Source organism: Anarhichas minor, unplaced genomic scaffold (assembly GCF_050575085.1).
Source record: "Anarhichas minor isolate MPS153535 unplaced genomic scaffold, ASM5057508v1 ptg000016l, whole genome shotgun sequence".
Classification (NCBI taxonomy): domain Eukaryota; kingdom Metazoa; phylum Chordata; class Actinopteri; order Perciformes; family Anarhichadidae; genus Anarhichas; species Anarhichas minor.
In genome coordinates, this window is record NW_027466462.1 from 4,347,835 (window position 1) to 4,373,250 (window position 25,416).

A 25,416-nucleotide genomic window follows, 5' to 3' on the forward strand; every position below is an offset into this window, starting at 1 on the left:
AATAGCTTAAGGTGCGTTAGCTTTTAGAAGATTGTAGATAATTGTGCCACGGACAAGATTTCTCAATTTGTTGGTTTTTGGAGGCTTAGCTCTGATCGTGGAAACTGCCTTTTTCAAAGTCTGCTCTCTTTAAAAGCTCAAAACGTCCCTGGGTGGGCTTGAACCACCAACCTTTCAGTTAACAGCCGAATGCGCTGACCAATTGCGCCACAGAGACAGGCCTGATAGAAAGTTGGGTAGGCCCGAACTGCAAGCCCCACCCACTTGCATTTGCTATTCATTTTCTATTCATTGCTAGAAGGTTGGGCTCTACATTTTGTAAAAGTTCATTTTCCTGTTTGAAAAGTTCCCCTGGAATAGCTTAAGGTGCGTTAGCTTATAAAAGATTGTAGATAGTTGTACCAAGGACAAGATTTCTCAATTTGTTGGTTTTTGGAGGCTTAGCTCTGATCGTGGCAACTACCTTTTTCACCTATGTGATGTCTGCTCTCTTTATAAGCTCAAAACGTCCCTGGGTGGGCTTGAACCACCAACCTTTCAGTTAACAGCCGAATGCGCTGACCAATTGCGCCACAGAGACAGGCCTGATAGAAAGTTGGTTAGGCCCGAACTGCAAGCCCCACCCACTTGCATTTGCTATTCATTTTCTATTCATTGCTAGAAGGTTGGGCTCTACATTTTGTAAAAGTTAATTTTCCTGTTTGAAAAGTTCCCCTGGAATAGCTTAAGGTGCGTTAGCTTATAAAAGATTGTAGATAGTTGTACCAAGGACAAGATTTCTCAATTTGTTGGTTTTTGGAGGCTTAGCTCTGATCGTGGCAACTACCTTTTTCACCTATGTGATGTCTGCTCTCTTTATAAGCTCAAAACGTCCCTGGGTGGGCTTGAACCACCAACCTTTCAGTTAACAGCCGAATGCGCTGACCAATTGCGCCACAGAGACAGGCCTGATAGAAAGTTGGTTAGGCCCGAACTGCAAGCCCCACCCACTTGCATTTGCTATTCATTTTCTATTCATTGCTAGAAGGTTGGGCTCTACATTTTGTAAAAGTTCATTTTCCTGTTTGAAAAGTTCCCCTGGAATAGCTTAAGGTGCGTTAGCTTTTAGAAGATTGTAGATAATTGTGCCACGGACAAGATTTCTCAATTTGTTGGTTTTTGGAGGCTTAGCTCTGATCGTGGAAACTGCCTTTTTCAAAGTCTGCTCTCTTTAAAAGCTCAAAACGTCCCTGGGTGGGCTTGAACCACCAACCTTTCAGTTAACAGCCGAATGCGCTGACCAATTGCGCCACAGAGACAGGCCTGATAGAAAGTTGGTTAGGCCCGAACTGCAAGCCCCACCCACTTGCATTTGCTATTCATTTTCTATTCATTGCTAGAAGGTTGGGCTCTACATTTTGTAAAAGTTCATTTTCCTGTTTGAAAAGTTCCCCTGGAATAGCTTAAGGTGCGTTAGCTTATAAAAGATTGTAGATAGTTGTACCAAGGACAAGATTTCTCAATTTGTTGGTTTTTGGAGGCTTAGCTCTGATCGTGGCAACTACCTTTTTCACCTATGTGATGTCTGCTCTCTTTATAAGCTCAAAACGTCCCTGGGTGGGCTTGAACCACCAACCTTTCAGTTAACAGCCGAATGCGCTGACCAATTGCGCCACAGAGACAGGCCTGATAGAAAGTTGGTTAGGCCCGAACTGCAAGCCCCACCCACTTGCATTTGCTATTCATTTTCTATTCATTGCTAGAAGGTTGGGCTCTACATTTTGTAAAAGTTCATTTTCCTGTTTGAAAAGTTCCCCTGGAATAGCTTAAGGTGCGTTAGCTTATAAAAGATTGTAGATAGTTGTACCAAGGACAAGATTTCTCAATTTGTTGGTTTTTGGAGGCTTAGCTCTGATCGTGGCAACTACCTTTTTCACCTATGTGATGTCTGCTCTCTTTATAAGCTCAAAACGTCCCTGGGTGGGCTTGAACCACCAACCTTTCAGTTAACAGCCGAATGCGCTGACCAATTGCGCCACAGAGACAGGCCTGATAGAAAGTTGGTTAGGCCCGAACTGCAAGCCCCACCCACTTGCATTTGCTATTCATTTTCTATTCATTGCTAGAAGGTTGGGCTCTACATTTTGTAAAAGTTCATTTTCCTGTTTGAAAAGTTCCCCTGGAATAGCTTAAGGTGCGTTAGCTTTTAGAAGATTGTAGATAATTGTGCCACGGACAAGATTTCTCAATTTGTTGGTTTTTGGAGGCTTAGCTCTGATCGTGGAAACTGCCTTTTTCAAAGTCTGCTCTCTTTAAAAGCTCAAAACGTCCCTGGGTGGGCTTGAACCACCAACCTTTCAGTTAACAGCCGAATGCGCTGACCAATTGCGCCACAGAGACAGGCCTGATAGAAAGTTGGGTAGGCCCGAACTGCAAGCCCCACCCACTTGCATTTGCTATTCATTTTCTATTCATTGCTAGAAGGTTGGGCTCTACATTTTGTAAAAGTTCATTTTCCTGTTTGAAAAGTTCCCCTGGAATAGCTTAAGGTGCGTTAGCTTATAAAAGATTGTAGATAGTTGTACCAAGGACAAGATTTCTCAATTTGTTGGTTTTTGGAGGCTTAGCTCTGATCGTGGAAACTGCCTTTTTCAAAGTCTGCTCTCTTTAAAAGCTCAAAACGTCCCTGGGTGGGCTTGAACCACCAACCTTTCAGTTAACAGCCGAATGCGCTGACCAATTGCGCCACAGAGACAGGCCTGATAGAAAGTTGGTTAGGCCCGAACTGCAAGCCCCACCCACTTGCATTTGCTATTCATTTTCTATTCATTGCTAGAAGGTTGGGCTCTACATTTTGTAAAAGTTCATTTTCCTGTTTGAAAAGTTCCCCTGGAATAGCTTAAGGTGCGTTAGCTTATAAAAGATTGTAGATAGTTGTACCAAGGACAAGATTTCTCAATTTGTTGGTTTTTGGAGGCTTAGCTCTGATCGTGGCAACTACCTTTTTCACCTATGTGATGTCTGCTCTCTTTATAAGCTCAAAACGTCCCTGGGTGGGCTTGAACCACCAACCTTTCAGTTAACAGCCGAATGCGCTGACCAATTGCGCCACAGAGACAGGCCTGATAGAAAGTTGGTTAGGCCCGAACTGCAAGCCCCACCCACTTGCATTTGCTATTCATTTTCTATTCATTGCTAGAAGGTTGGGCTCTACATTTTGTAAAAGTTCATTTTCCTGTTTGAAAAGTTCCCCTGGAATAGCTTAAGGTGCGTTAGCTTTTAGAAGATTGTAGATAATTGTGCCACGGACAAGATTTCTCAATTTGTTGGTTTTTGGAGGCTTAGCTCTGATCGTGGAAACTGCCTTTTTCAAAGTCTGCTCTCTTTAAAAGCTCAAAACGTCCCTGGGTGGGCTTGAACCACCAACCTTTCAGTTAACAGCCGAATGCGCTGACCAATTGCGCCACAGAGACAGGCCTGATAGAAAGTTGGGTAGGCCCGAACTGCAAGCCCCACCCACTTGCATTTGCTATTCATTTTCTATTCATTGCTAGAAGGTTGGGCTCTACATTTTGTAAAAGTTCATTTTCCTGTTTGAAAAGTTCCCCTGGAATAGCTTAAGGTGCGTTAGCTTATAAAAGATTGTAGATAGTTGTACCAAGGACAAGATTTCTCAATTTGTTGGTTTTTGGAGGCTTAGCTCTGATCGTGGAAACTGCCTTTTTCAAAGTCTGCTCTCTTTAAAAGCTCAAAACGTCCCTGGGTGGGCTTGAACCACCAACCTTTCAGTTAACAGCCGAATGCGCTGACCAATTGCGCCACAGAGACAGGCCTGATAGAAAGTTGGTTAGGCCCGAACTGCAAGCCCCACCCACTTGCATTTGCTATTCATTTTCTATTCATTGCTAGAAGGTTGGGCTCTACATTTTGTAAAAGTTCATTTTCCTGTTTGAAAAGTTCCCCTGGAATAGCTTAAGGTGCGTTAGCTTATAAAAGATTGTAGATAGTTGTACCAAGGACAAGATTTCTCAATTTGTTGGTTTTTGGAGGCTTAGCTCTGATCGTGGCAACTACCTTTTTCACCTATGTGATGTCTGCTCTCTTTATAAGCTCAAAACGTCCCTGGGTGGGCTTGAACCACCAACCTTTCAGTTAACAGCCGAATGCGCTGACCAATTGCGCCACAGAGACAGGCCTGATAGAAAGTTGGTTAGGCCCGAACTGCAAGCCCCACCCACTTGCATTTGCTATTCATTTTCTATTCATTGCTAGAAGGTTGGGCTCTACATTTTGTAAAAGTTCATTTTCCTGTTTGAAAAGTTCCCCTGGAATAGCTTAAGGTGCGTTAGCTTATAAAAGATTGTAGATAGTTGTACCAAGGACAAGATTTCTCAATTTGTTGGTTTTTGGAGGCTTAGCTCTGATCGTGGCAACTACCTTTTTCACCTATGTGATGTCTGCTCTCTTTATAAGCTCAAAACGTCCCTGGGTGGGCTTGAACCACCAACCTTTCAGTTAACAGCCGAATGCGCTGACCAATTGCGCCACAGAGACAGGCCTGATAGAAAGTTGGTTAGGCCCGAACTGCAAGCCCCACCCACTTGCATTTGCTATTCATTTTCTATTCATTGCTAGAAGGTTGGGCTCTACATTTTGTAAAAGTTCATTTTCCTGTTTGAAAAGTTCCCCTGGAATAGCTTAAGGTGCGTTAGCTTATAAAAGATTGTAGATAGTTGTACCAAGGACAAGATTTCTCAATTTGTTGGTTTTTGGAGGCTTAGCTCTGATCGTGGCAACTACCTTTTTCACCTATGTGATGTCTGCTCTCTTTATAAGCTCAAAACGTCCCTGGGTGGGCTTGAACCACCAACCTTTCAGTTAACAGCCGAATGCGCTGACCAATTGCGCCACAGAGACAGGCCTGATAGAAAGTTGGTTAGGCCCGAACTGCAAGCCCCACCCACTTGCATTTGCTATTCATTTTCTATTCATTGCTAGAAGGTTGGGCTCTACATTTTGTAAAAGTTCATTTTCCTGTTTGAAAAGTTCCCCTGGAATAGCTTAAGGTGCGTTAGCTTTTAGAAGATTGTAGATAATTGTGCCACGGACAAGATTTCTCAATTTGTTGGTTTTTGGAGGCTTAGCTCTGATCGTGGAAACTGCCTTTTTCAAAGTCTGCTCTCTTTAAAAGCTCAAAACGTCCCTGGGTGGGCTTGAACCACCAACCTTTCAGTTAACAGCCGAATGCGCTGACCAATTGCGCCACAGAGACAGGCCTGATAGAAAGTTGGGTAGGCCCGAACTGCAAGCCCCACCCACTTGCATTTGCTATTCATTTTCTATTCATTGCTAGAAGGTTGGGCTCTACATTTTGTAAAAGTTCATTTTCCTGTTTGAAAAGTTCCCCTGGAATAGCTTAAGGTGCGTTAGCTTATAAAAGATTGTAGATAGTTGTACCAAGGACAAGATTTCTCAATTTGTTGGTTTTTGGAGGCTTAGCTCTGATCGTGGCAACTACCTTTTTCACCTATGTGATGTCTGCTCTCTTTATAAGCTCAAAACGTCCCTGGGTGGGCTTGAACCACCAACCTTTCAGTTAACAGCCGAATGCGCTGACCAATTGCGCCACAGAGACAGGCCTGATAGAAAGTTGGTTAGGCCCGAACTGCAAGCCCCACCCACTTGCATTTGCTATTCATTTTCTATTCATTGCTAGAAGGTTGGGCTCTACATTTTGTAAAAGTTAATTTTCCTGTTTGAAAAGTTCCCCTGGAATAGCTTAAGGTGCGTTAGCTTATAAAAGATTGTAGATAGTTGTACCAAGGACAAGATTTCTCAATTTGTTGGTTTTTGGAGGCTTAGCTCTGATCGTGGCAACTACCTTTTTCACCTATGTGATGTCTGCTCTCTTTATAAGCTCAAAACGTCCCTGGGTGGGCTTGAACCACCAACCTTTCAGTTAACAGCCGAATGCGCTGACCAATTGCGCCACAGAGACAGGCCTGATAGAAAGTTGGTTAGGCCCGAACTGCAAGCCCCACCCACTTGCATTTGCTATTCATTTTCTATTCATTGCTAGAAGGTTGGGCTCTACATTTTGTAAAAGTTCATTTTCCTGTTTGAAAAGTTCCCCTGGAATAGCTTAAGGTGCGTTAGCTTATAAAAGATTGTAGATAGTTGTACCAAGGACAAGATTTCTCAATTTGTTGGTTTTTGGAGGCTTAGCTCTGATCGTGGCAACTACCTTTTTCACCTATGTGATGTCTGCTCTCTTTATAAGCTCAAAACGTCCCTGGGTGGGCTTGAACCACCAACCTTTCAGTTAACAGCCGAATGCGCTGACCAATTGCGCCACAGAGACAGGCCTGATAGAAAGTTGGTTAGGCCCGAACTGCAAGCCCCACCCACTTGCATTTGCTATTCATTGTCTATTCATTGCTAGAAGGTTGGGCTCTACATTTTGTAAAAGTTCATTTTCCTGTTTGAAAAGTTCCCCTGGAATAGCTTAAGGTGCGTTAGCTTATAAAAGATTGTAGATAGTTGTACCAAGGACAAGATTTCTCAATTTGTTGGTTTTTGGAGGCTTAGCTCTGATCGTGGCAACTACCTTTTTCACCTATGTGATGTCTGCTCTCTTTATAAGCTCAAAACGTCCCTGGGTGGGCTTGAACCACCAACCTTTCAGTTAACAGCCGAATGCGCTGACCAATTGCGCCACAGAGACAGGCCTGATAGAAAGTTGGTTAGGCCCGAACTGCAAGCCCCACCCACTTGCATTTGCTATTCATTTTCTATTCATTGCTAGAAGGTTGGGCTCTACATTTTGTAAAAGTTCATTTTCCTGTTTGAAAAGTTCCCCTGGAATAGCTTAAGGTGCGTTAGCTTTTAGAAGATTGTAGATAATTGTGCCACGGACAAGATTTCTCAATTTGTTGGTTTTTGGAGGCTTAGCTCTGATCGTGGAAACTACCTTTTTCACCTATGTGATGTCTGCTCTCTTTATAAGCTCAAAACGTCCCTGGGTGGGCTTGAACCACCAACCTTTTAGTTAACAGCCGAATGCGCTGACCAATTGCGCCACAGAGACAGGCCTGATAGAAAGTTGGTTAGGCCCGAACTGCAAGCCCCACCCACTTGCATTTGCTATTCATTTTCTATTCATTGCTAGAAGGTTGGGCTCTACATTTTGTAAAAGTTCATTTTCCTGTTTGAAAAGTTCCCCTGGAATAGCTTAAGGTGCGTTAGCTTTTAGAAGATTGTAGATAATTGTGCCACGGACAAGATTTCTCAATTTGTTGGTTTTTGGAGGCTTAGCTCTGATCGTGGAAACTGCCTTTTTCAAAGTCTGCTCTCTTTAAAAGCTCAAAACGTCCCTGGGTGGGCTTGAACCACCAACCTTTCAGTTAACAGCCGAATGCGCTGACCAATTGCGCCACAGAGACAGGCCTGATAGAAAGTTGGTTAGGCCCGAACTGCAAGCCCCACCCACTTGCATTTGCTATTCATTTTCTATTCATTGCTAGAAGGTTGGGCTCTACATTTTGTAAAAGTTCATTTTCCTGTTTGAAAAGTTCCCCTGGAATAGCTTAAGGTGCGTTAGCTTATAAAAGATTGTAGATAGTTGTACCAAGGACAAGATTTCTCAATTTGTTGGTTTTTGGAGGCTTAGCTCTGATCGTGGCAACTACCTTTTTCACCTATGTGATGTCTGCTCTCTTTATAAGCTCAAAACGTCCCTGGGTGGGCTTGAACCACCAACCTTTCAGTTAACAGCCGAATGCGCTGACCAATTGCGCCACAGAGACAGGCCTGATAGAAAGTTGGTTAGGCCCGAACTGCAAGCCCCACCCACTTGCATTTGCTATTCATTTTCTATTCATTGCTAGAAGGTTGGGCTCTACATTTTGTAAAAGTTCATTTTCCTGTTTGAAAAGTTCCCCTGGAATAGCTTAAGGTGCGTTAGCTTATAAAAGATTGTAGATAGTTGTACCAAGGACAAGATTTCTCAATTTGTTGGTTTTTGGAGGCTTAGCTCTGATCGTGGCAACTACCTTTTTCACCTATGTGATGTCTGCTCTCTTTATAAGCTCAAAACGTCCCTGGGTGGGCTTGAACCACCAACCTTTTAGTTAACAGCCAAATGCGCTGACCAATTGCGCCACAGAGACAGGCCTGATAGAAAGTTGGTTAGGCCCGAACTGCAAGCCCCACCCACTTGCATTTGCTATTCATTTTCTATTCATTGCTAGAAGGTTGGGCTCTACATTTTGTAAAAGTTCATTTTCCTGTTTGAAAAGTTCCCCTGGAATAGCTTAAGGTGCGTTAGCTTTTAGAAGATTGTAGATAATTGTGCCACGGACAAGATTTCTCAATTTGTTGGTTTTTGGAGGCTTAGCTCTGATCGTGGAAACTGCCTTTTTCAAAGTCTGCTCTCTTTAAAAGCTCAAAACGTCCCTGGGTGGGCTTGAACCACCAACCTTTCAGTTAACAGCCGAATGCGCTGACCAATTGCGCCACAGAGACAGGCCTGATAGAAAGTTGGTTAGGCCCGAACTGCAAGCCCCACCCACTTGCATTTGCTATTCATTTTCTATTCATTGCTAGAAGGTTGGGCTCTACATTTTGTAAAAGTTCATTTTCCTGTTTGAAAAGTTCCCCTGGAATAGCTTAAGGTGCGTTAGCTTATAAAAGATTGTAGATAGTTGTACCAAGGACAAGATTTCTCAATTTGTTGGTTTTTGGAGGCTTAGCTCTGATCGTGGCAACTACCTTTTTCACCTATGTGATGTCTGCTCTCTTTATAAGCTCAAAACGTCCCTGGGTGGGCTTGAACCACCAACCTTTCAGTTAACAGCCGAATGCGCTGACCAATTGCGCCACAGAGACAGGCCTGATAGAAAGTTGGTTAGGCCCGAACTGCAAGCCCCACCCACTTGCATTTGCTATTCATTTTCTATTCATTGCTAGAAGGTTGGGCTCTACATTTTGTAAAAGTTCATTTTCCTGTTTGAAAAGTTCCCCTGGAATAGCTTAAGGTGCGTTAGCTTATAAAAGATTGTAGATAGTTGTACCAAGGACAAGATTTCTCAATTTGTTGGTTTTTGGAGGCTTAGCTCTGATCGTGGCAACTACCTTTTTCACCTATGTGATGTCTGCTCTCTTTATAAGCTCAAAACGTCCCTGGGTGGGCTTGAACCACCAACCTTTCAGTTAACAGCCGAATGCGCTGACCAATTGCGCCACAGAGACAGGCCTGATAGAAAGTTGGTTAGGCCCGAACTGCAAGCCCCACCCACTTGCATTTGCTATTCATTTTCTATTCATTGCTAGAAGGTTGGGCTCTACATTTTGTAAAAGTTAATTTTCCTGTTTGAAAAGTTCCCCTGGAATAGCTTAAGGTGCGTTAGCTTATAAAAGATTGTAGATAGTTGTACCAAGGACAAGATTTCTCAATTTGTTGGTTTTTGGAGGCTTAGCTCTGATCGTGGCAACTACCTTTTTCACCTATGTGATGTCTGCTCTCTTTATAAGCTCAAAACGTCCCTGGGTGGGCTTGAACCACCAACCTTTCAGTTAACAGCCGAATGCGCTGACCAATTGCGCCACAGAGACAGGCCTGATAGAAAGTTGGTTAGGCCCGAACTGCAAGCCCCACCCACTTGCATTTGCTATTCATTTTCTATTCATTGCTAGAAGGTTGGGCTCTACATTTTGTAAAAGTTCATTTTCCTGTTTGAAAAGTTCCCCTGGAATAGCTTAAGGTGCGTTAGCTTATAAAAGATTGTAGATAGTTGTACCAAGGACAAGATTTCTCAATTTGTTGGTTTTTGGAGGCTTAGCTCTGATCGTGGCAACTACCTTTTTCACCTATGTGATGTCTGCTCTCTTTATAAGCTCAAAACGTCCCTGGGTGGGCTTGAACCACCAGCCTTTCAGTTAACAGCCGAATGCGCTGACCAATTGCGCCACAGAGACAGGCCTGATAGAAAGTTGGTTAGGCCCGAACTGCAAGCCCCACCCACTTGCATTTGCTATTCATTTTCTATTCATTGCTAGAAGGTTGGGCTCTACATTTTGTAAAAGTTCATTTTCCTGTTTGAAAAGTTCCCCTGGAATAGCTTAAGGTGCGTTAGCTTATAAAAGATTGTAGATAGTTGTACCAAGGACAAGATTTCTCAATTTGTTGGTTTTTGGAGGCTTAGCTCTGATCGTGGCAACTACCTTTTTCACCTATGTGATGTCTGCTCTCTTTATAAGCTCAAAACGTCCCTGGGTGGGCTTGAACCACCAACCTTTCAGTTAACAGCCGAATGCGCTGACCAATTGCGCCACAGAGACAGGCCTGATAGAAAGTTGGTTAGGCCCGAACTGCAAGCCCCACCCACTTGCATTTGCTATTCATTTTCTATTCATTGCTAGAAGGTTGGGCTCTACATTTTGTAAAAGTTAATTTTCCTGTTTGAAAAGTTCCCCTGGAATAGCTTAAGGTGCGTTAGCTTATAAAAGATTGTAGATAGTTGTACCAAGGACAAGATTTCTCAATTTGTTGGTTTTTGGAGGCTTAGCTCTGATCGTGGCAACTACCTTTTTCACCTATGTGATGTCTGCTCTCTTTATAAGCTCAAAACGTCCCTGGGTGGGCTTGAACCACCAACCTTTCAGTTAACAGCCGAATGCGCTGACCAATTGCGCCACAGAGACAGGCCTGATAGAAAGTTGGTTAGGCCCGAACTGCAAGCCCCACCCACTTGCATTTGCTATTCATTTTCTATTCATTGCTAGAAGGTTGGGCTCTACATTTTGTAAAAGTTAATTTTCCTGTTTGAAAAGTTCCCCTGGAATAGCTTAAGGTGCGTTAGCTTATAAAAGATTGTAGATAGTTGTACCAAGGACAAGATTTCTCAATTTGTTGGTTTTTGGAGGCTTAGCTCTGATCGTGGCAACTACCTTTTTCACCTATGTGATGTCTGCTCTCTTTATAAGCTCAAAACGTCCCTGGGTGGGCTTGAACCACCAACCTTTCAGTTAACAGCCGAATGCGCTGACCAATTGCGCCACAGAGACAGGCCTGATAGAAAGTTGGTTAGGCCCGAACTGCAAGCCCCACCCACTTGCATTTGCTATTCATTTTCTATTCATTGCTAGAAGGTTGGGCTCTACATTTTGTAAAAGTTCATTTTCCTGTTTGAAAAGTTCCCCTGGAATAGCTTAAGGTGCGTTAGCTTATAAAAGATTGTAGATAGTTGTACCAAGGACAAGATTTCTCAATTTGTTGGTTTTTGGAGGCTTAGCTCTGATCGTGGCAACTACCTTTTTCACCTATGTGATGTCTGCTCTCTTTATAAGCTCAAAACGTCCCTGGGTGGGCTTGAACCACCAGCCTTTCAGTTAACAGCCGAATGCGCTGACCAATTGCGCCACAGAGACAGGCCTGATAGAAAGTTGGTTAGGCCCGAACTGCAAGCCCCACCCACTTGCATTTGCTATTCATTTTCTATTCATTGCTAGAAGGTTGGGCTCTACATTTTGTAAAAGTTCATTTTCCTGTTTGAAAAGTTCCCCTGGAATAGCTTAAGGTGCGTTAGCTTATAAAAGATTGTAGATAGTTGTACCAAGGACAAGATTTCTCAATTTGTTGGTTTTTGGAGGCTTAGCTCTGATCGTGGCAACTACCTTTTTCACCTATGTGATGTCTGCTCTCTTTATAAGCTCAAAACGTCCCTGGGTGGGCTTGAACCACCAACCTTTCAGTTAACAGCCAAATGCGCTGACCAATTGCGCCACAGAGACAGGCCTGATAGAAAGTTGGTTAGGCCCGAACTGCAAGCCCCACCCACTTGCATTTGCTATTCATTTTCTATTCATTGCTAGAAGGTTGGGCTCTACATTTTGTAAAAGTTCATTTTCCTGTTTGAAAAGTTCCCCTGGAATAGCTTAAGGTGCGTTAGCTTATAAAAGATTGTAGATAGTTGTACCAAGGACAAGATTTCTCAATTTGTTGGTTTTTGGAGGCTTAGCTCTGATCGTGGCAACTACCTTTTTCACCTATGTGATGTCTGCTCTCTTTATAAGCTCAAAACGTCCCTGGGTGGGCTTGAACCACCAACCTTTCAGTTAACAGCCGAATGCGCTGACCAATTGCGCCACAGAGACAGGCCTGATAGAAAGTTGGTTAGGCCCGAACTGCAAGCCCCACCCACTTGCATTTGCTATTCATTTTCTATTCATTGCTAGAAGGTTGGGCTCTACATTTTGTAAAAGTTAATTTTCCTGTTTGAAAAGTTCCCCTGGAATAGCTTAAGGTGCGTTAGCTTATAAAAGATTGTAGATAGTTGTACCAAGGACAAGATTTCTCAATTTGTTGGTTTTTGGAGGCTTAGCTCTGATCGTGGCAACTACCTTTTTCACCTATGTGATGTCTGCTCTCTTTATAAGCTCAAAACGTCCCTGGGTGGGCTTGAACCACCAACCTTTCAGTTAACAGCCGAATGCGCTGACCAATTGCGCCACAGAGACAGGCCTGATAGAAAGTTGGTTAGGCCCGAACTGCAAGCCCCACCCACTTGCATTTGCTATTCATTTTCTATTCATTGCTAGAAGGTTGGGCTCTACATTTTGTAAAAGTTAATTTTCCTGTTTGAAAAGTTCCCCTGGAATAGCTTAAGGTGCGTTAGCTTATAAAAGATTGTAGATAGTTGTACCAAGGACAAGATTTCTCAATTTGTTGGTTTTTGGAGGCTTAGCTCTGATCGTGGCAACTACCTTTTTCACCTATGTGATGTCTGCTCTCTTTATAAGCTCAAAACGTCCCTGGGTGGGCTTGAACCACCAACCTTTCAGTTAACAGCCGAATGCGCTGACCAATTGCGCCACAGAGACAGGCCTGATAGAAAGTTGGTTAGGCCCGAACTGCAAGCCCCACCCACTTGCATTTGCTATTCATTTTCTATTCATTGCTAGAAGGTTGGGCTCTACATTTTGTAAAAGTTCATTTTCCTGTTTGAAAAGTTCCCCTGGAATAGCTTAAGGTGCGTTAGCTTATAAAAGATTGTAGATAGTTGTACCAAGGACAAGATTTCTCAATTTGTTGGTTTTTGGAGGCTTAGCTCTGATCGTGGCAACTACCTTTTTCACCTATGTGATGTCTGCTCTCTTTATAAGCTCAAAACGTCCCTGGGTGGGCTTGAACCACCAGCCTTTCAGTTAACAGCCGAATGCGCTGACCAATTGCGCCACAGAGACAGGCCTGATAGAAAGTTGGTTAGGCCCGAACTGCAAGCCCCACCCACTTGCATTTGCTATTCATTTTCTATTCATTGCTAGAAGGTTGGGCTCTACATTTTGTAAAAGTTCATTTTCCTGTTTGAAAAGTTCCCCTGGAATAGCTTAAGGTGCGTTAGCTTATAAAAGATTGTAGATAGTTGTACCAAGGACAAGATTTCTCAATTTGTTGGTTTTTGGAGGCTTAGCTCTGATCGTGGCAACTACCTTTTTCACCTATGTGATGTCTGCTCTCTTTATAAGCTCAAAACGTCCCTGGGTGGGCTTGAACCACCAACCTTTCAGTTAACAGCCAAATGCGCTGACCAATTGCGCCACAGAGACAGGCCTGATAGAAAGTTGGTTAGGCCCGAACTGCAAGCCCCACCCACTTGCATTTGCTATTCATTTTCTATTCATTGCTAGAAGGTTGGGCTCTACATTTTGTAAAAGTTCATTTTCCTGTTTGAAAAGTTCCCCTGGAATAGCTTAAGGTGCGTTAGCTTATAAAAGATTGTAGATAGTTGTACCAAGGACAAGATTTCTCAATTTGTTGGTTTTTGGAGGCTTAGCTCTGATCGTGGCAACTACCTTTTTCACCTATGTGATGTCTGCTCTCTTTATAAGCTCAAAACGTCCCTGGGTGGGCTTGAACCACCAACCTTTCAGTTAACAGCCGAATGCGCTGACCAATTGCGCCACAGAGACAGGCCTGATAGAAAGTTGGTTAGGCCCGAACTGCAAGCCCCACCCACTTGCATTTGCTATTCATTTTCTATTCATTGCTAGAAGGTTGGGCTCTACATTTTGTAAAAGTTAATTTTCCTGTTTGAAAAGTTCCCCTGGAATAGCTTAAGGTGCGTTAGCTTATAAAAGATTGTAGATAGTTGTACCAAGGACAAGATTTCTCAATTTGTTGGTTTTTGGAGGCTTAGCTCTGATCGTGGCAACTACCTTTTTCACCTATGTGATGTCTGCTCTCTTTATAAGCTCAAAACGTCCCTGGGTGGGCTTGAACCACCAACCTTTCAGTTAACAGCCGAATGCGCTGACCAATTGCGCCACAGAGACAGGCCTGATAGAAAGTTGGTTAGGCCCGAACTGCAAGCCCCACCCACTTGCATTTGCTATTCATTTTCTATTCATTGCTAGAAGGTTGGGCTCTACATTTTGTAAAAGTTCATTTTCCTGTTTGAAAAGTTCCCCTGGAATAGCTTAAGGTGCGTTAGCTTATAAAAGATTGTAGATAGTTGTACCAAGGACAAGATTTCTCAATTTGTTGGTTTTTGGAGGCTTAGCTCTGATCGTGGCAACTACCTTTTTCACCTATGTGATGTCTGCTCTCTTTATAAGCTCAAAACGTCCCTGGGTGGGCTTGAACCACCAGCCTTTCAGTTAACAGCCGAATGCGCTGACCAATTGCGCCACAGAGACAGGCCTGATAGAAAGTTGGTTAGGCCCGAACTGCAAGCCCCACCCACTTGCATTTGCTATTCATTTTCTATTCATTGCTAGAAGGTTGGGCTCTACATTTTGTAAAAGTTCATTTTCCTGTTTGAAAAGTTCCCCTGGAATAGCTTAAGGTGCGTTAGCTTATAAAAGATTGTAGATAGTTGTACCAAGGACAAGATTTCTCAATTTGTTGGTTTTTGGAGGCTTAGCTCTGATCGTGGCAACTACCTTTTTCACCTATGTGATGTCTGCTCTCTTTATAAGCTCAAAACGTCCCTGGGTGGGCTTGAACCACCAACCTTTCAGTTAACAGCCAAATGCGCTGACCAATTGCGCCACAGAGACAGGCCTGATAGAAAGTTGGTTAGGCCCGAACTGCAAGCCCCACCCACTTGCATTTGCTATTCATTTTCTATTCATTGCTAGAAGGTTGGGCTCTACATTTTGTAAAAGTTCATTTTCCTGTTTGAAAAGTTCCCCTGGAATAGCTTAAGGTGCGTTAGCTTATAAAAGATTGTAGATAGTTGTACCAAGGACAAGATTTCTCAATTTGTTGGTTTTTGGAGGCTTAGCTCTGATCGTGGCAACTACCTTTTTCACCTATGTGATGTCTGCTCTCTTTATAAGCTCAAAACGTCCCTGGGTGGGCTTGAACCACCAACCTTTCAGTTAACAGCCGAATGCGCTGACCAATTGCGCCACAGAGACAGGCCTGATAGAAAGTTGGTTAGGCCCGAACTGCAAGCCCCACCCACTTGCATTTGCTATTCATTTTCTATTCATTGCTAGAAGGTTGGGCTCTACATTTTGTAAAAGTTCATTTTCCTGTTTGAAAAGTTCCCCTGGAATAGCTTAAGGTGCGTTAGCTTTTAGAAGATTGTAGATAATTGTGCCACGGACAAGATTTCTCAATTTGTTGGTTTTTGGAGGCTTAGCTCTGATCGTGGAAACTACCTTTTTCACCTATGTGATGTCTGCTCTCTTTATAAGCTCAAAACATCCCTGGGTGGGCTTGAACCACCAACCTTTCAGTTAACAGCCGAATGCGCTGACCAATTGCGCCACAGAGACAGGCCTGATAGAAAGTTGGTTAGGCCCGAACTGCAAGCCCCACCCACTTGCATTTGCTATTCATTTTCTATTCATTGCTAGAAGGTTGGGCTCTACATTTTGTAAAAGTTCATTTTCCTGTTTGAAAAGTTCCCCTGGAATAGCTTAAGGTGCGTTAGCTTTTAGAAGATTGTAGATAATTGTGCCACGGACAAGATTTCTCAATTTGTTGGTTTTTGGAGGCTTAGCTCTGATCGTGGAAACTGCCTTTTTCAAAGTCTGCTCTCTTTAAAAGCTCAAAACGTCCCTGGGTGGGCTTGAACCACCAACCTTTCAGTTAACAGCCGAATGCGCTGACCAATTGCGCCACAGAGACAGGCCTGATAGAAAGTTGGTTAGGCCCGAACTGCAAGCCCCACCCACTTGCATTTGCTATTCATTTTCTATTCATTGCTAGAAGGTTGGGCTCTACATTTTGTAAAAGTTCATTTTCCTGTTTGAAAAGTTCCCCTGGAATAGCTTAAGGTGCGTTAGCTTATAAAAGATTGTAGATAGTTGTACCAAGGACAAGATTTCTCAATTTGTTGGTTTTTGGAGGCTTAGCTCTGATCGTGGCAACTACCTTTTTCACCTATGTGATGTCTGCTCTCTTTATAAGCTCAAAACGTCCCTGGGTGGGCTTGAACCACCAACCTTTCAGTTAACAGCCGAATGCGCTGACCAATTGCGCCACAGAGACAGGCCTGATAGAAAGTTGGTTAGGCCCGAACTGCAAGCCCCACCCACTTGCATTTGCTATTCATTTTCTATTCATTGCTAGAAGGTTGGGCTCTACATTTTGTAAAAGTTCATTTTCCTGTTTGAAAAGTTCCCCTGGAATAGCTTAAGGTGCGTTAGCTTTTAGAAGATTGTAGATAATTGTGCCACGGACAAGATTTCTCAATTTGTTGGTTTTTGGAGGCTTAGCTCTGATCGTGGAAACTACCTTTTTCACCTATGTGATGTCTGCTCTCTTTATAAGCTCAAAACGTCCCTGGGTGGGCTTGAACCACCAACCTTTTAGTTAACAGCCGAATGCGCTGACCAATTGCGCCACAGAGACAGGCCTGATAGAAAGTTGGTTAGGCCCGAACTGCAAGCCCCACCCACTTGCATTTGCTATTCATTTTCTATTCATTGCTAGAAGGTTGGGCTCTACATTTTGTAAAAGTTCATTTTCCTGTTTGAAAAGTTCCCCTGGAATAGCTTAAGGTGCGTTAGCTTTTAGAAGATTGTAGATAATTGTGCCACGGACAAGATTTCTCAATTTGTTGGTTTTTGGAGGCTTAGCTCTGATCGTGGAAACTGCCTTTTTCAAAGTCTGCTCTCTTTAAAAGCTCAAAACGTCCCTGGGTGGGCTTGAACCACCAACCTTTCAGTTAACAGCCGAATGCGCTGACCAATTGCGCCACAGAGACAGGCCTGATAGAAAGTTGGTTAGGCCCGAACTGCAAGCCCCACCCACTTGCATTTGCTATTCATTTTCTATTCATTGCTAGAAGGTTGGGCTCTACATTTTGTAAAAGTTCATTTTCCTGTTTGAAAAGTTCCCCTGGAATAGCTTAAGGTGCGTTAGCTTATAAAAGATTGTAGATAGTTGTACCAAGGACAAGATTTCTCAATTTGTTGGTTTTTGGAGGCTTAGCTCTGATCGTGGCAACTACCTTTTTCACCTATGTGATGTCTGCTCTCTTTATAAGCTCAAAACGTCCCTGGGTGGGCTTGAACCACCAACCTTTCAGTTAACAGCCGAATGCGCTGACCAATTGCGCCACAGAGACAGGCCTGATAGAAAGTTGGTTAGGCCCGAACTGCAAGCCCCACCCACTTGCATTTGCTATTCATTTTCTATTCATTGCTAGAAGGTTGGGCTCTACATTTTGTAAAAGTTCATTTTCCTGTTTGAAAAGTTCCCCTGGAATAGCTTAAGGTGCGTTAGCTTATAAAAGATTGTAGATAGTTGTACCAAGGACAAGATTTCTCAATTTGTTGGTTTTTGGAGGCTTAGCTCTGATCGTGGCAACTACCTTTTTCACCTATGTGATGTCTGCTCTCTTTATAAGCTCAAAACGTCCCTGGGTGGGCTTGAACCACCAACCTTTTAGTTAACAGCCGAATGCGCTGACCAATTGCGCCACAGAGACAGGCCTGATAGAAAGTTGGTTAGGCCCGAACTGCAAGCCCCACCCACTTGCATTTGCTATTCATTTTCTATTCATTGCTAGAAGGTTGGGCTCTACATTTTGTAAAAGTTCATTTTCCTGTTTGAAAAGTTCCCCTGGAATAGCTTAAGGTGCGTTAGCTTTTAGAAGATTGTAGATAATTGTGCCACGGACAAGATTTCTCAATTTGTTGGTTTTTGGAGGCTTAGCTCTGATCGTGGAAACTGCCTTTTTCAAAGTCTGCTCTCTTTAAAAGCTCAAAACGTCCCTGGGTGGGCTTGAACCACCAACCTTTCAGTTAACAGCCGAATGCGCTGACCAATTGCGCCACAGAGACAGGCCTGATAGAAAGTTGGTTAGGCCCGAACTGCAAGCCCCACCCACTTGCATTTGCTATTCATTTTCTATTCATTGCTAGAAGGTTGGGCTCTACATTTTGTAAAAGTTCATTTTCCTGTTTGAAAAGTTCCCCTGGAATAGCTTAAGGTGCGTTAGCTTATAAAAGATTGTAGATAGTTGTACCAAGGACAAGATTTCTCAATTTGTTGGTTTTTGGAGGCTTAGCTCTGATCGTGGCAACTACCTTTTTCACCTATGTGATGTCTGCTCTCTTTATAAGCTCAAAACGTCCCTGGGTGGGCTTGAACCACCAACCTTTCAGTTAACAGCCGAATGCGCTGACCAATTGCGCCACAGAGACAGGCCTGATAGAAAGTTGGTTAGGCCCGAACTGCAAGCCCCACCCACTTGCATTTGCTATTCATTTTCTATTCATTGCTAGAAGGTTGGGCTCTACATTTTGTAAAAGTTCATTTTCCTGTTTGAAAAGTTCCCCTGGAATAGCTTAAGGTGCGTTAGCTTATAAAAGATTGTAGATAGTTGTACCAAGGACAAGATTTCTCAATTTGTTGGTTTTTGGAGGCTTAGCTCTGATCGTGGCAACTACCTTTTTCACCTATGTGATGTCTGCTCTCTTTATAAGCTCAAAACGTCCCTGGGTGGGCTTGAACCACCAACCTTTCAGTTAACAGCCGAATGCGCTGACCAATTGCGCCACAGAGACAGGCCTGATAGAAAGTTGGTTAGGCCCGAACTGCAAGCCCCACCCACTTGCATTTGCTATTCATTTTCTATTCATTGCTAGAAGGTTGGGCTCTACATTTTGTAAAAGTTAATTTTCCTGTTTGAAAAGTTCCCCTGGAATAGCTTAAGGTGCGTTAGCTTATAAAAGATTGTAGATAGTTGTACCAAGGACAAGATTTCTCAATTTGTTGGTTTTTGGAGGCTTAGCTCTGATCGTGGCAACTACCTTTTTCACCTATGTGATGTCTGCTCTCTTTATAAGCTCAAAACGTCCCTGGGTGGGCTTGAACCACCAACCTTTCAGTTAACAGCCGAATGCGCTGACCAATTGCGCCACAGAGACAGGCCTGATAGAAAGTTGGTTAGGCCCGAACTGCAAGCCCCACCCACTTGCATTTGCTATTCATTTTCTATTCATTGCTAGAAGGTTGGGCTCTACATTTTGTAAAAGTTCATTTTCCTGTTTGAAAAGTTCCCCTGGAATAGCTTAAGGTGCGTTAGCTTATAAAAGATTGTAGATAGTTGTACCAAGGACAAGATTTCTCAATTTGTTGGTTTTTGGAGGCTTAGCTCTGATCGTGGCAACTACCTTTTTCACCTATGTGATGTCTGCTCTCTTTATAAGCTCAAAACGTCCCTGGGTGGGCTTGAACCACCAGCCTTTCAGTTAACAGCCGAATGCGCTGACCAATTGCGCCACAGAGACAGGCCTGATAGAAAGTTGGTTAGGCCCGAACTGCAAGCCCCACCCACTTGCATTTGCTATTCATTTTCTATTCATTGCTAGAAGGTTGGGCTCTACATTTTGTAAAAGTTCATTTTCCTGTTTGAAAAGTTCCCCTGGAATAGCTTAAGGTGCGTTAGCTTATAAAAGATTGTAGATAGTTGTACCAAGGACAAGATTTCTCAATTTGTTGGTTTTTGGAGGCTTAGCTCTGATCGTGGCAACTACCTTTTTCACCTATGTGATGTCTGCTCTCTTTATAAGCTCAAAACGTCCCTGGGTGGGCTTGAACCACCAACCTTTCAGTTAACAGCCGAATGCGCTGACCAATTGCGCCACAGAGACAGGCCTGATAGAAAGTTGGTTAGGCCCGAACTGCAAGCCCCACCCACTTGCATTTGCTATTCATTTTCTATTCATTGCTAGAAGGTTGGGCTCTACATTTTGTAAAAGTTAATTTTCCTGTTTGAAAAGTTCCCCTGGAATAGCTTAAGGTGCGTTAGCTTATAAAAGATTGTAGATAGTTGTACCAAGGACAAGATTTCTCAATTTGTTGGTTTTTGGAGGCTTAGCTCTGATCGTGGCAACTACCTTTTTCACCTATGTGATGTCTGCTCTCTTTATAAGCTCAAAACGTCCCTGGGTGGGCTTGAACCACCAACCTTTCAGTTAACAGCCGAATGCGCTGACCAATTGCGCCACAGAGACAGGCCTGATAGAAAGTTGGTTAGGCCCGAACTGCAAGCCCCACCCACTTGCATTTGCTATTCATTTTCTATTCATTGCTAGAAGGTTGGGCTCTACATTTTGTAAAAGTTAATTTTCCTGTTTGAAAAGTTCCCCTGGAATAGCTTAAGGTGCGTTAGCTTATAAAAGATTGTAGATAGTTGTACCAAGGACAAGATTTCTCAATTTGTTGGTTTTTGGAGGCTTAGCTCTGATCGTGGCAACTACCTTTTTCACCTATGTGATGTCTGCTCTCTTTATAAGCTCAAAACGTCCCTGGGTGGGCTTGAACCACCAACCTTTCAGTTAACAGCCGAATGCGCTGACCAATTGCGCCACAGAGACAGGCCTGATAGAAAGTTGGTTAGGCCCGAACTGCAAGCCCCACCCACTTGCATTTGCTATTCATTTTCTATTCATTGCTAGAAGGTTGGGCTCTACATTTTGTAAAAGTTCATTTTCCTGTTTGAAAAGTTCCCCTGGAATAGCTTAAGGTGCGTTAGCTTATAAAAGATTGTAGATAGTTGTACCAAGGACAAGATTTCTCAATTTGTTGGTTTTTGGAGGCTTAGCTCTGATCGTGGCAACTACCTTTTTCACCTATGTGATGTCTGCTCTCTTTATAAGCTCAAAACGTCCCTGGGTGGGCTTGAACCACCAGCCTTTCAGTTAACAGCCGAATGCGCTGACCAATTGCGCCACAGAGACAGGCCTGATAGAAAGTTGGTTAGGCCCGAACTGCAAGCCCCACCCACTTGCATTTGCTATTCATTTTCTATTCATTGCTAGAAGGTTGGGCTCTACATTTTGTAAAAGTTCATTTTCCTGTTTGAAAAGTTCCCCTGGAATAGCTTAAGGTGCGTTAGCTTATAAAAGATTGTAGATAGTTGTACCAAGGACAAGATTTCTCAATTTGTTGGTTTTTGGAGGCTTAGCTCTGATCGTGGCAACTACCTTTTTCACCTATGTGATGTCTGCTCTCTTTATAAGCTCAAAACGTCCCTGGGTGGGCTTGAACCACCAACCTTTCAGTTAACAGCCAAATGCGCTGACCAATTGCGCCACAGAGACAGGCCTGATAGAAAGTTGGTTAGGCCCGAACTGCAAGCCCCACCCACTTGCATTTGCTATTCATTTTCTATTCATTGCTAGAAGGTTGGGCTCTACATTTTGTAAAAGTTCATTTTCCTGTTTGAAAAGTTCCCCTGGAATAGCTTAAGGTGCGTTAGCTTATAAAAGATTGTAGATAGTTGTACCAAGGACAAGATTTCTCAATTTGTTGGTTTTTGGAGGCTTAGCTCTGATCGTGGCAACTACCTTTTTCACCTATGTGATGTCTGCTCTCTTTATAAGCTCAAAACGTCCCTGGGTGGGCTTGAACCACCAACCTTTCAGTTAACAGCCGAATGCGCTGACCAATTGCGCCACAGAGACAGGCCTGATAGAAAGTTGGTTAGGCCCGAACTGCAAGCCCCACCCACTTGCATTTGCTATTCATTTTCTATTCATTGCTAGAAGGTTGGGCTCTACATTTTGTAAAAGTTCATTTTCCTGTTTGAAAAGTTCCCCTGGAATAGCTTAAGGTGCGTTAGCTTTTAGAAGATTGTAGATAATTGTGCCACGGACAAGATTTCTCAATTTGTTGGTTTTTGGAGGCTTAGCTCTGATCGTGGAAACTACCTTTTTCACCTATGTGATGTCTGCTCTCTTTATAAGCTCAAAACATCCCTGGGTGGGCTTGAACCACCAACCTTTCAGTTAACAGCCGAATGCGCTGACCAATTGCGCCACAGAGACAGGCCTGATAGAAAGTTGGTTAGGCCCGAACTGCAAGCCCCACCCACTTGCATTTGCTATTCATTTTCTATTCATTGCTAGAAGGTTGGGCTCTACATTTTGTAAAAGTTCATTTTCCTGTTTGAAAAGTTCCCCTGGAATAGCTTAAGGTGCGTTAGCTTTTAGAAGATTGTAGATAATTGTGCCACGGACAAGATTTCTCAATTTGTTGGTTTTTGGAGGCTTAGCTCTGATCGTGGAAACTGCCTTTTTCAAAGTCTGCTCTCTTTAAAAGCTCAAAACGTCCCTGGGTGGGCTTGAACCACCAACCTTTCAGTTAACAGCCGAATGCGCTGACCAATTGCGCCACAGAGACAGGCCTGATAGAAAGTTGGTTAGGCCCGAACTGCAAGCCCCACCCACTTGCATTTGCTATTCATTTTCTATTCATTGCTAGAAGGTTGGGCTCTACATTTTGTAAAAGTTCATTTTCCTGTTTGAAAAGTTCCCCTGGAATAGCTTAAGGTGCGTTAGCTTATAAAAGATTGTAGATAGTTGTACCAAGGACAAGATTTCTCAATTTGTTGGTTTTTGGAGGCTTAGCTCTGATCGTGGCAACTACCTTTTTCACCTATGTGATGTCTGCTCTCTTTATAAGCTCAAAACGTCCCTGGGTGGGCTTGAACCACCAACCTTTCAGTTAACAGCCGAATGCGCTGACCAATTGCGCCACAGAGACAGGCCTGATAGAAAGTTGGTTAGGCCCGAACTGCAAGCCCCACCCACTTGCATTTGCTATTCATTTTCTATTCATTGCTAGAAGGTTGGGCTCTACATTTTGTAAAAGTTCATTTTCCTGTTTGAAAAGTTCCCCTGGAATAGCTTAAGGTGCGTTAGCTTATAAAAGATTGTAGATAGTTGTACCAAGGACAAGATTTCTCAATTTGTTGGTTTTTGGAGGCTTAGCTCTGATCGTGGAAACTACCTTTTTCACCTATGTGATGTCTGCTCTCTTTATAAGCTCAAAACATCCCTGGGTGGGCTTGAACCACCAACCTTTCAGTTAACAGCCGAATGCGCTGACCAATTGCGCCACAGAGACAGGCCTGATAGAAAGTTGGTTAGGCCCGAACTGCAAGCCCCACCCACTTGCATTTGCTATTCATTTTCTATTCATTGCTAGAAGGTTGGGCTCTACATTTTGTAAAAGTTCATTTTCCTGTTTGAAAAGTTCCCCTGGAATAGCTTAAGGTGCGTTAGCTTTTAGAAGATTGTAGATAATTGTGCCACGGACAAGATTTCTCAATTTGTTGGTTTTTGGAGGCTTAGCTCTGATCGTGGAAACTGCCTTTTTCAAAGTCTGCTCTCTTTAAAAGCTCAAAACGTCCCTGGGTGGGCTTGAACCACCAACCTTTCAGTTAACAGCCGAATGCGCTGACCAATTGCGCCACAGAGACAGGCCTGATAGAAAGTTGGTTAGGCCCGAACTGCAAGCCCCACCCACTTGCATTTGCTATTCATTTTCTATTCATTGCTAGAAGGTTGGGCTCTACATTTTGTAAAAGTTCATTTTCCTGTTTGAAAAGTTCCCCTGGAATAGCTTAAGGTGCGTTAGCTTATAAAAGATTGTAGATAGTTGTACCAAGGACAAGATTTCTCAATTTGTTGGTTTTTGGAGGCTTAGCTCTGATCGTGGCAACTACCTTTTTCACCTATGTGATGTCTGCTCTCTTTATAAGCTCAAAACGTCCCTGGGTGGGCTTGAACCACCAACCTTTCAGTTAACAGCCGAATGCGCTGACCAATTGCGCCACAGAGACAGGCCTGATAGAAAGTTGGTTAGGCCCGAACTGCAAGCCCCACCCACTTGCATTTGCTATTCATTTTCTATTCATTGCTAGAAGGTTGGGCTCTACATTTTGTAAAAGTTCATTTTCCTGTTTGAAAAGTTCCCCTGGAATAGCTTAAGGTGCGTTAGCTTATAAAAGATTGTAGATAGTTGTACCAAGGACAAGATTTCTCAATTTGTTGGTTTTTGGAGGCTTAGCTCTGATCGTGGAAACTACCTTTTTCACCTATGTGATGTCTGCTCTCTTTATAAGCTCAAAACATCCCTGGGTGGGCTTGAACCACCAACCTTTCAGTTAACAGCCGAATGCGCTGACCAATTGCGCCACAGAGACAGGCCTGATAGAAAGTTGGTTAGGCCCGAACTGCAAGCCCCACCCACTTGCATTTGCTATTCATTTTCTATTCATTGCTAGAAGGTTGGGCTCTACATTTTGTAAAAGTTCATTTTCCTGTTTGAAAAGTTCCCCTGGAATAGCTTAAGGTGCGTTAGCTTTTAGAAGATTGTAGATAATTGTGCCACGGACAAGATTTCTCAATTTGTTGGTTTTTGGAGGCTTAGCTCTGATCGTGGAAACTGCCTTTTTCAAAGTCTGCTCTCTTTAAAAGCTCAAAACGTCCCTGGGTGGGCTTGAACCACCAACCTTTCAGTTAACAGCCGAATGCGCTGACCAATTGCGCCACAGAGACAGGCCTGATAGAAAGTTGGTTAGGCCCGAACTGCAAGCCCCACCCACTTGCATTTGCTATTCATTTTCTATTCATTGCTAGAAGGTTGGGCTCTACATTTTGTAAAAGTTCATTTTCCTGTTTGAAAAGTTCCCCTGGAATAGCTTAAGGTGCGTTAGCTTATAAAAGATTGTAGATAGTTGTACCAAGGACAAGATTTCTCAATTTGTTGGTTTTTGGAGGCTTAGCTCTGATCGTGGCAACTACCTTTTTCACCTATGTGATGTCTGCTCTCTTTATAAGCTCAAAACGTCCCTGGGTGGGCTTGAACCACCAACCTTTCAGTTAACAGCCGAATGCGCTGACCAATTGCGCCACAGAGACAGGCCTGATAGAAAGTTGGTTAGGCCCGAACTGCAAGCCCCACCCACTTGCATTTGCTATTCATTTTCTATTCATTGCTAGAAGGTTGGGCTCTACATTTTGTAAAAGTTCATTTTCCTGTTTGAAAAGTTCCCCTGGAATAGCTTAAGGTGCGTTAGCTTATAAAAGATTGTAGATAGTTGTACCAAGGACAAGATTTCTCAATTTGTTGGTTTTTGGAGGCTTAGCTCTGATCGTGGCAACTACCTTTTTCACCTATGTGAT

At 43.2% G+C, this 25,416-nt stretch overlaps 59 non-coding genes across 59 annotated transcripts; all 59 read right to left on the bottom strand.

Moving 5' to 3' along the window:
• Positions 1-143: 143 nt before the first annotated feature.
• Positions 144-217, bottom strand: trnan-guu (transfer RNA asparagine (anticodon GUU)). Its single transcript has one exon. It is a non-coding gene; the product is annotated as a tRNA-Asn (tRNA).
• A 289-nt stretch (positions 218-506) lies between these two features.
• On the bottom strand, positions 507-580 carry trnan-guu (transfer RNA asparagine (anticodon GUU)). Its single transcript has one exon. It is a non-coding gene; the product is annotated as a tRNA-Asn (tRNA).
• Positions 581-869: 289 nt separating this feature from the next.
• Positions 870-943, bottom strand: trnan-guu (transfer RNA asparagine (anticodon GUU)). Its single transcript has one exon. It is a non-coding gene; the product is annotated as a tRNA-Asn (tRNA).
• A 281-nt stretch (positions 944-1,224) lies between these two features.
• trnan-guu (transfer RNA asparagine (anticodon GUU)) lies at positions 1,225-1,298 on the bottom strand. Its single transcript has one exon. It is a non-coding gene; the product is annotated as a tRNA-Asn (tRNA).
• A 289-nt stretch (positions 1,299-1,587) lies between these two features.
• On the bottom strand, positions 1,588-1,661 carry trnan-guu (transfer RNA asparagine (anticodon GUU)). Its single transcript has one exon. It is a non-coding gene; the product is annotated as a tRNA-Asn (tRNA).
• A 289-nt stretch (positions 1,662-1,950) lies between these two features.
• On the bottom strand, positions 1,951-2,024 carry trnan-guu (transfer RNA asparagine (anticodon GUU)). Its single transcript has one exon. It is a non-coding gene; the product is annotated as a tRNA-Asn (tRNA).
• A 281-nt stretch (positions 2,025-2,305) lies between these two features.
• trnan-guu (transfer RNA asparagine (anticodon GUU)) lies at positions 2,306-2,379 on the bottom strand. Its single transcript has one exon. It is a non-coding gene; the product is annotated as a tRNA-Asn (tRNA).
• Positions 2,380-2,660: 281 nt separating this feature from the next.
• Positions 2,661-2,734, bottom strand: trnan-guu (transfer RNA asparagine (anticodon GUU)). Its single transcript has one exon. It is a non-coding gene; the product is annotated as a tRNA-Asn (tRNA).
• A 289-nt stretch (positions 2,735-3,023) lies between these two features.
• trnan-guu (transfer RNA asparagine (anticodon GUU)) lies at positions 3,024-3,097 on the bottom strand. Its single transcript has one exon. It is a non-coding gene; the product is annotated as a tRNA-Asn (tRNA).
• Positions 3,098-3,378: 281 nt separating this feature from the next.
• trnan-guu (transfer RNA asparagine (anticodon GUU)) lies at positions 3,379-3,452 on the bottom strand. Its single transcript has one exon. It is a non-coding gene; the product is annotated as a tRNA-Asn (tRNA).
• Positions 3,453-3,733: 281 nt separating this feature from the next.
• On the bottom strand, positions 3,734-3,807 carry trnan-guu (transfer RNA asparagine (anticodon GUU)). Its single transcript has one exon. It is a non-coding gene; the product is annotated as a tRNA-Asn (tRNA).
• Positions 3,808-4,096: 289 nt separating this feature from the next.
• trnan-guu (transfer RNA asparagine (anticodon GUU)) lies at positions 4,097-4,170 on the bottom strand. Its single transcript has one exon. It is a non-coding gene; the product is annotated as a tRNA-Asn (tRNA).
• Positions 4,171-4,459: 289 nt separating this feature from the next.
• Positions 4,460-4,533, bottom strand: trnan-guu (transfer RNA asparagine (anticodon GUU)). The gene has a single exon. It is a non-coding gene; the product is annotated as a tRNA-Asn (tRNA).
• A 289-nt stretch (positions 4,534-4,822) lies between these two features.
• On the bottom strand, positions 4,823-4,896 carry trnan-guu (transfer RNA asparagine (anticodon GUU)). Its single transcript has one exon. It is a non-coding gene; the product is annotated as a tRNA-Asn (tRNA).
• Positions 4,897-5,177: 281 nt separating this feature from the next.
• trnan-guu (transfer RNA asparagine (anticodon GUU)) lies at positions 5,178-5,251 on the bottom strand. The gene has a single exon. It is a non-coding gene; the product is annotated as a tRNA-Asn (tRNA).
• A 289-nt stretch (positions 5,252-5,540) lies between these two features.
• On the bottom strand, positions 5,541-5,614 carry trnan-guu (transfer RNA asparagine (anticodon GUU)). The gene has a single exon. It is a non-coding gene; the product is annotated as a tRNA-Asn (tRNA).
• Positions 5,615-5,903: 289 nt separating this feature from the next.
• Positions 5,904-5,977, bottom strand: trnan-guu (transfer RNA asparagine (anticodon GUU)). The gene has a single exon. It is a non-coding gene; the product is annotated as a tRNA-Asn (tRNA).
• A 289-nt stretch (positions 5,978-6,266) lies between these two features.
• On the bottom strand, positions 6,267-6,340 carry trnan-guu (transfer RNA asparagine (anticodon GUU)). The gene has a single exon. It is a non-coding gene; the product is annotated as a tRNA-Asn (tRNA).
• A 289-nt stretch (positions 6,341-6,629) lies between these two features.
• Positions 6,630-6,703, bottom strand: trnan-guu (transfer RNA asparagine (anticodon GUU)). Its single transcript has one exon. It is a non-coding gene; the product is annotated as a tRNA-Asn (tRNA).
• A 644-nt stretch (positions 6,704-7,347) lies between these two features.
• trnan-guu (transfer RNA asparagine (anticodon GUU)) lies at positions 7,348-7,421 on the bottom strand. The gene has a single exon. It is a non-coding gene; the product is annotated as a tRNA-Asn (tRNA).
• A 289-nt stretch (positions 7,422-7,710) lies between these two features.
• On the bottom strand, positions 7,711-7,784 carry trnan-guu (transfer RNA asparagine (anticodon GUU)). Its single transcript has one exon. It is a non-coding gene; the product is annotated as a tRNA-Asn (tRNA).
• Positions 7,785-8,073: 289 nt separating this feature from the next.
• On the bottom strand, positions 8,074-8,147 carry trnan-guu (transfer RNA asparagine (anticodon GUU)). Its single transcript has one exon. It is a non-coding gene; the product is annotated as a tRNA-Asn (tRNA).
• Positions 8,148-8,428: 281 nt separating this feature from the next.
• trnan-guu (transfer RNA asparagine (anticodon GUU)) lies at positions 8,429-8,502 on the bottom strand. Its single transcript has one exon. It is a non-coding gene; the product is annotated as a tRNA-Asn (tRNA).
• A 289-nt stretch (positions 8,503-8,791) lies between these two features.
• On the bottom strand, positions 8,792-8,865 carry trnan-guu (transfer RNA asparagine (anticodon GUU)). The gene has a single exon. It is a non-coding gene; the product is annotated as a tRNA-Asn (tRNA).
• A 289-nt stretch (positions 8,866-9,154) lies between these two features.
• On the bottom strand, positions 9,155-9,228 carry trnan-guu (transfer RNA asparagine (anticodon GUU)). Its single transcript has one exon. It is a non-coding gene; the product is annotated as a tRNA-Asn (tRNA).
• Positions 9,229-9,517: 289 nt separating this feature from the next.
• On the bottom strand, positions 9,518-9,591 carry trnan-guu (transfer RNA asparagine (anticodon GUU)). Its single transcript has one exon. It is a non-coding gene; the product is annotated as a tRNA-Asn (tRNA).
• Positions 9,592-9,880: 289 nt separating this feature from the next.
• trnan-guu (transfer RNA asparagine (anticodon GUU)) lies at positions 9,881-9,954 on the bottom strand. The gene has a single exon. It is a non-coding gene; the product is annotated as a tRNA-Asn (tRNA).
• Positions 9,955-10,243: 289 nt separating this feature from the next.
• On the bottom strand, positions 10,244-10,317 carry trnan-guu (transfer RNA asparagine (anticodon GUU)). Its single transcript has one exon. It is a non-coding gene; the product is annotated as a tRNA-Asn (tRNA).
• A 289-nt stretch (positions 10,318-10,606) lies between these two features.
• On the bottom strand, positions 10,607-10,680 carry trnan-guu (transfer RNA asparagine (anticodon GUU)). The gene has a single exon. It is a non-coding gene; the product is annotated as a tRNA-Asn (tRNA).
• A 289-nt stretch (positions 10,681-10,969) lies between these two features.
• Positions 10,970-11,043, bottom strand: trnan-guu (transfer RNA asparagine (anticodon GUU)). Its single transcript has one exon. It is a non-coding gene; the product is annotated as a tRNA-Asn (tRNA).
• Positions 11,044-11,332: 289 nt separating this feature from the next.
• trnan-guu (transfer RNA asparagine (anticodon GUU)) lies at positions 11,333-11,406 on the bottom strand. The gene has a single exon. It is a non-coding gene; the product is annotated as a tRNA-Asn (tRNA).
• A 652-nt stretch (positions 11,407-12,058) lies between these two features.
• Positions 12,059-12,132, bottom strand: trnan-guu (transfer RNA asparagine (anticodon GUU)). Its single transcript has one exon. It is a non-coding gene; the product is annotated as a tRNA-Asn (tRNA).
• A 289-nt stretch (positions 12,133-12,421) lies between these two features.
• On the bottom strand, positions 12,422-12,495 carry trnan-guu (transfer RNA asparagine (anticodon GUU)). The gene has a single exon. It is a non-coding gene; the product is annotated as a tRNA-Asn (tRNA).
• A 289-nt stretch (positions 12,496-12,784) lies between these two features.
• On the bottom strand, positions 12,785-12,858 carry trnan-guu (transfer RNA asparagine (anticodon GUU)). Its single transcript has one exon. It is a non-coding gene; the product is annotated as a tRNA-Asn (tRNA).
• A 289-nt stretch (positions 12,859-13,147) lies between these two features.
• Positions 13,148-13,221, bottom strand: trnan-guu (transfer RNA asparagine (anticodon GUU)). The gene has a single exon. It is a non-coding gene; the product is annotated as a tRNA-Asn (tRNA).
• Positions 13,222-13,873: 652 nt separating this feature from the next.
• Positions 13,874-13,947, bottom strand: trnan-guu (transfer RNA asparagine (anticodon GUU)). Its single transcript has one exon. It is a non-coding gene; the product is annotated as a tRNA-Asn (tRNA).
• Positions 13,948-14,236: 289 nt separating this feature from the next.
• trnan-guu (transfer RNA asparagine (anticodon GUU)) lies at positions 14,237-14,310 on the bottom strand. The gene has a single exon. It is a non-coding gene; the product is annotated as a tRNA-Asn (tRNA).
• A 289-nt stretch (positions 14,311-14,599) lies between these two features.
• Positions 14,600-14,673, bottom strand: trnan-guu (transfer RNA asparagine (anticodon GUU)). Its single transcript has one exon. It is a non-coding gene; the product is annotated as a tRNA-Asn (tRNA).
• Positions 14,674-15,325: 652 nt separating this feature from the next.
• trnan-guu (transfer RNA asparagine (anticodon GUU)) lies at positions 15,326-15,399 on the bottom strand. Its single transcript has one exon. It is a non-coding gene; the product is annotated as a tRNA-Asn (tRNA).
• A 644-nt stretch (positions 15,400-16,043) lies between these two features.
• trnan-guu (transfer RNA asparagine (anticodon GUU)) lies at positions 16,044-16,117 on the bottom strand. The gene has a single exon. It is a non-coding gene; the product is annotated as a tRNA-Asn (tRNA).
• A 289-nt stretch (positions 16,118-16,406) lies between these two features.
• Positions 16,407-16,480, bottom strand: trnan-guu (transfer RNA asparagine (anticodon GUU)). The gene has a single exon. It is a non-coding gene; the product is annotated as a tRNA-Asn (tRNA).
• Positions 16,481-17,124: 644 nt separating this feature from the next.
• trnan-guu (transfer RNA asparagine (anticodon GUU)) lies at positions 17,125-17,198 on the bottom strand. Its single transcript has one exon. It is a non-coding gene; the product is annotated as a tRNA-Asn (tRNA).
• Positions 17,199-17,487: 289 nt separating this feature from the next.
• On the bottom strand, positions 17,488-17,561 carry trnan-guu (transfer RNA asparagine (anticodon GUU)). The gene has a single exon. It is a non-coding gene; the product is annotated as a tRNA-Asn (tRNA).
• A 644-nt stretch (positions 17,562-18,205) lies between these two features.
• trnan-guu (transfer RNA asparagine (anticodon GUU)) lies at positions 18,206-18,279 on the bottom strand. The gene has a single exon. It is a non-coding gene; the product is annotated as a tRNA-Asn (tRNA).
• A 289-nt stretch (positions 18,280-18,568) lies between these two features.
• trnan-guu (transfer RNA asparagine (anticodon GUU)) lies at positions 18,569-18,642 on the bottom strand. The gene has a single exon. It is a non-coding gene; the product is annotated as a tRNA-Asn (tRNA).
• A 289-nt stretch (positions 18,643-18,931) lies between these two features.
• trnan-guu (transfer RNA asparagine (anticodon GUU)) lies at positions 18,932-19,005 on the bottom strand. The gene has a single exon. It is a non-coding gene; the product is annotated as a tRNA-Asn (tRNA).
• Positions 19,006-19,294: 289 nt separating this feature from the next.
• trnan-guu (transfer RNA asparagine (anticodon GUU)) lies at positions 19,295-19,368 on the bottom strand. The gene has a single exon. It is a non-coding gene; the product is annotated as a tRNA-Asn (tRNA).
• A 289-nt stretch (positions 19,369-19,657) lies between these two features.
• On the bottom strand, positions 19,658-19,731 carry trnan-guu (transfer RNA asparagine (anticodon GUU)). Its single transcript has one exon. It is a non-coding gene; the product is annotated as a tRNA-Asn (tRNA).
• A 289-nt stretch (positions 19,732-20,020) lies between these two features.
• On the bottom strand, positions 20,021-20,094 carry trnan-guu (transfer RNA asparagine (anticodon GUU)). Its single transcript has one exon. It is a non-coding gene; the product is annotated as a tRNA-Asn (tRNA).
• Positions 20,095-20,383: 289 nt separating this feature from the next.
• Positions 20,384-20,457, bottom strand: trnan-guu (transfer RNA asparagine (anticodon GUU)). Its single transcript has one exon. It is a non-coding gene; the product is annotated as a tRNA-Asn (tRNA).
• A 289-nt stretch (positions 20,458-20,746) lies between these two features.
• Positions 20,747-20,820, bottom strand: trnan-guu (transfer RNA asparagine (anticodon GUU)). The gene has a single exon. It is a non-coding gene; the product is annotated as a tRNA-Asn (tRNA).
• A 289-nt stretch (positions 20,821-21,109) lies between these two features.
• Positions 21,110-21,183, bottom strand: trnan-guu (transfer RNA asparagine (anticodon GUU)). Its single transcript has one exon. It is a non-coding gene; the product is annotated as a tRNA-Asn (tRNA).
• Positions 21,184-21,835: 652 nt separating this feature from the next.
• On the bottom strand, positions 21,836-21,909 carry trnan-guu (transfer RNA asparagine (anticodon GUU)). Its single transcript has one exon. It is a non-coding gene; the product is annotated as a tRNA-Asn (tRNA).
• Positions 21,910-22,553: 644 nt separating this feature from the next.
• On the bottom strand, positions 22,554-22,627 carry trnan-guu (transfer RNA asparagine (anticodon GUU)). The gene has a single exon. It is a non-coding gene; the product is annotated as a tRNA-Asn (tRNA).
• A 289-nt stretch (positions 22,628-22,916) lies between these two features.
• Positions 22,917-22,990, bottom strand: trnan-guu (transfer RNA asparagine (anticodon GUU)). The gene has a single exon. It is a non-coding gene; the product is annotated as a tRNA-Asn (tRNA).
• A 644-nt stretch (positions 22,991-23,634) lies between these two features.
• On the bottom strand, positions 23,635-23,708 carry trnan-guu (transfer RNA asparagine (anticodon GUU)). Its single transcript has one exon. It is a non-coding gene; the product is annotated as a tRNA-Asn (tRNA).
• Positions 23,709-23,997: 289 nt separating this feature from the next.
• Positions 23,998-24,071, bottom strand: trnan-guu (transfer RNA asparagine (anticodon GUU)). The gene has a single exon. It is a non-coding gene; the product is annotated as a tRNA-Asn (tRNA).
• A 644-nt stretch (positions 24,072-24,715) lies between these two features.
• On the bottom strand, positions 24,716-24,789 carry trnan-guu (transfer RNA asparagine (anticodon GUU)). Its single transcript has one exon. It is a non-coding gene; the product is annotated as a tRNA-Asn (tRNA).
• A 289-nt stretch (positions 24,790-25,078) lies between these two features.
• Positions 25,079-25,152, bottom strand: trnan-guu (transfer RNA asparagine (anticodon GUU)). Its single transcript has one exon. It is a non-coding gene; the product is annotated as a tRNA-Asn (tRNA).
• Between the last annotated feature and the right edge of the window lie 264 nt (positions 25,153-25,416).